Genomic DNA, 3,932 nt, shown 5'->3' on the forward strand with positions numbered 1-3,932 from the left:
GGAGTTGAGCTTGACTCCATCCTCAACCCGAAAAGGCCCCACAAGCTCATCTTTGATGATACCAACCCAAACCAGTACTCCACCTCCACCTTGCTGGCGTCTGAGTCGGACTGGAGCTCTCTGCCCTTTACCAATCCAGCCACGGGCCCATCCATCTGGCCCATCAAGACTCACTCGTTTCATCAGTCCATAAAACCTTAGAAAAATCAGTCTTGAGATATTTCTTGGCCCAGTCTTGACGTTTGAGCTTGTGTGTCTTGTTCAGTGGTGGTCGTCTTTCAGCCTTTCTTACCTTGGCCATGTCTCTGAGTATTGCACACCTTGTGCTTTTGGGCACTCCAGTGATGTTGCAGCTCTGAAATATGGCCAAACTGGTGGCAAGTGGCATCTTGGCAGCTGCACGCTTGACTTTTCTCAGTTCATGGGCAGTTATTTTGCGCCTTGGTTTTTCCACACGCTTCTTGCGACCCTGTTGACTATTTTGAATGAAACGCTTGATTGTTCGATGATCACGCTTCAGAAGCTTTGCAATTTTAAGACTGCTGCATCCCTCTGCAAGATATCTCACTATTTTTGACTTTTCTGAGCCTGTCAAGTCCTCCTTTTGACCCATTTTGCCAAAGGAAAGGAAGTTGCCTAATAATTATGCACACCTGATATAGGGTGTTGATGTCATTAGACCACACCCCTTCTCATTACAGAGATGCACATCACCTAATATGCTTAATTGGTAGTGGGCTTTCGAGCCTATACAGCTTGGAGTAAGACAACATGCATGAAGAGGATGATGTGGACAAAATACTCATTTGCCTAATAATTCTGCACTCCCTGTATTGGTGCAGGATCATACCCCTGAGCAGTTTCTATACTTGGACCTTACATACCAAGGCAGAATGGAATGAGCTGGATGAGCTGATGAGTAGACCCAAGTGAAGCAGAGGGCAGGAGGTGTCATCTGTAACAGGAATAAGGAGCAAGGCTTGTGACTGAAACTCAGCAGTGAATCTGAAAGATTTCTATTTTTAAATATTTACAATTGTTTAATTGATGATTAAAAAATGGGAAGATTAATCACCAAAAGGAAAGAAAAACTAATCTGACTGATGACAGTGCCCAAAGTAATATTCTGATCTTAGACCAGCAGATAACCTCACCAAATAATAATTAACAACATAAGAAATACTAATAGTTTAGAAAATAGCTTTTGAGATTTGGAAAATGTTTCACTTTATTAAAATGCAATCACTTTTTTTTTTTTTAATTTTATTTTTTTAAATGTACTTGTTGGTTTATCCAGGGACCGATTCACTGCTAAAGCTGATAACTGTTCCATTGTTAGTGCCTACAAGACATCAGCGTACTCACGGTGATATAGTTATTATTCTTTTTGGATAGTTTTAAACATGTTTTTCCAAAATAAAAGTAATGAGCACAGCTGGGATTGAAACCACAAACTTCTTTTTAAATAAATAAACACATCAGAGGTGAAGTCTGAGTAAGTAAAGTAAGGTCCACATTTTTTTTTCTATTTTCCCATTTTGTACAGATTTGTAACGCACATAGTGATGTGATTACTGAATTTAGTACAGTAACTTGTTACATTACTGTGTTGCTGAAAAATGTAACGGACTGATAAATAGCTAAGCATAACAAATGTTAATGAAATCTGTTTATGTTTTTTATGTCTGAAAGAAAAAGAAAATATCAGCCTATATATCAAATTTTTAAATCAACAAATATCGGCATCGGTCTTAAAAATATGTGATACCCAGGTTTTATTCTGGGAGTTTTACAAAGGCTGCCCTGTTTGGTAAAATCCCTACACTCCTGTATCCTGCCTTCTCTGGAAATCATTTTCTCATTTTCTTTGTCTGCTCATGGAAAAGAATAAATGTAGCGTTCAGGTGATCTCCTGAACATAACACAATATTTTGACTTTGGTTGACCTCTGTAAATGAGGAAGATTTGTGACACACACCATCTCTAGTCCATATATCTGCTCCATCAGCTGTGGGCGGATGCACGTAAAGTATTTTAATATCAGTTGTCTTTACCCCTTGCCTTAGGTAGCAGGAGAAAAGCTTAGATCAACGACTATTTGGTCTGTAACTAGCACACACAAAAGTGTGCTTGGTTAAAAGAATACATTAAGTGAAACCTGAATGAAGGGTATTTCCTCACTCTAAGTGCCTAGCAAAGGATAGTAATGGTTTTACTACGACTGAGCTGCTTCTACTAACCCTTCTGAAGGTTTCTTCCATTTTCTAGCCTTGCTTCAGTCTTCATGTTCTCAGTAAGAAGAAGCAGATGCTCTGAAGTTTAGAAATTGTTAGTCCTCAGTGGCTGAATGTATTTCTTCAGGTTCATTTTGTATGTGAATTTTGTAAAGCTCAAACTGCCTTGGAGAGTAAATCACCATGAAAGGTGATTCTCAGTTCCCAGTTCATTCCAACACATTTAGGACTTATTTAAAGCCATGAAGGCAGAATTAAAAAAAGTAAAGTTACTGGTTTGGTTTTGCCCCTTCTCCAACACGCCATACTCTGATTTAAATTGGAATAACCGTGATTGTTGCATTGTTATGATCTTTTCTCTGATCTACCAGCAGATGAGTATAACACGAAGAACCTATGTGATTTCCATTCCCAGACAATCATTGAATGCCAAAAAGTTGTGTGTTTTTTTGTCTAACACAAAATGATCTTTTGATGGGAACGCAACAGGCGCTTAACAAGAAGAAATACTGACACACTACAACGACTTACTCTGGTGCGAGTGTTTTTTGTTTCCTCTTGTAAAATCAAATGTTAATTGTTTTAACCCGTACATGTGCAGACTTATAACTCTACTTTGTGTGACGCAGCCGATGATCTTGTGGTGTTTTTTGTTGTTTTTCCAGTTTGGGTGCAGCTGTGACTCAACAGCTGGTTGTTAAATTCTAGTGATTTGTGCCAACTGAATGTCAACATAGCTACTGATAACCACAACCTGTGTCTGTCCTGTAGTGACGATGATGATGCGTCTGTAATATCAGAGTCTACAATAAAACTGGATGTTGATAACACATTGATTTGTGATCATTAGTTTCCCACACTGATGTATTTTTGTGCTTTCAGTGTTGTTTGGATTGATATTAAAGAATTTTTTCCCCTCAAACTGAGTTTTCTTGAGTTTTTTAGGGGGATATTTAACATTTGCTGGTCAGCATGATGTTGGTGCAGAGTTATAAAAACCTGAAAAGTGAATTAAAAAGCTATACCTGCTGATGAAAAGCTAATTTTGGTCTCACACACGTGTGATGTGTAAACCTGATGAAAACAGACTAAAATTTAAACTATTTACATTTTCATAGATTGTAGTCTTCTTGGAAGATCCCATTTTGATAGCCAACCTAACCTGTTAAGCTACTTGCATATTTAAATTTCTTACGAAACCAATGAATCACTTGAATCATTTGTATAATGATAAACTGTATAAATATAATCTGACCTTCCTATTCTTGAGTGTAACCAGTGGTTTGTACTTGTTGTAAACCCTCTGTATTTACATTCATGATTCACGAAGGTGTCTCATGATTTTAGACTTGGATGTTGTTGTTTTTCCTTAACATTTGAAATAATTCTGTCATCATGCACTTTAGTTGTCTTCCCTGGTCTTTCGGGCTTTTTGATGTTGCTGAGCTGATGAGTGCATTTCTTCTTTTTTCAGCACAAACCAGATTAATGATTTGGTTGATCCTACATTTTTTACTGTCTCTCGGATAGATTTAAGTTTTTAACCTAATGATGACCTTCACTTGCACTGCCATCTCATTGGGCATTAGAGTTAGACTTAGTTATAGTTACAGTAAAAACATATACAAATTCAACACTAACATTTGTGTGTTTCTTTGTCAAGAAGAGGTGGCCCAAACGATCTGGAAGGCTGTTTTT

General features: G+C 37.7%; 1 long non-coding RNA gene across 1 annotated transcript; it reads left to right on the top strand.

Annotated features, from left to right (window-relative positions):
• The first annotated feature begins 710 nt into the window (after window positions 1–710).
• Window positions 711–3,070, top strand: LOC116318657. The gene is made up of 2 exons (XR_004199336.2): window positions 711–2,769; window positions 2,900–3,070. It is a non-coding gene; the product is annotated as an uncharacterized LOC116318657 (long non-coding RNA).
• Window positions 3,071–3,932: the final 862 nt, after the last annotated feature.

Source organism: Oreochromis aureus, linkage group 18 (genome assembly GCF_013358895.1).
Source record: "Oreochromis aureus strain Israel breed Guangdong linkage group 18, ZZ_aureus, whole genome shotgun sequence".
In the NCBI taxonomy this organism is placed as follows: Eukaryota; Metazoa; Chordata; class Actinopteri; order Cichliformes; family Cichlidae; genus Oreochromis; species Oreochromis aureus.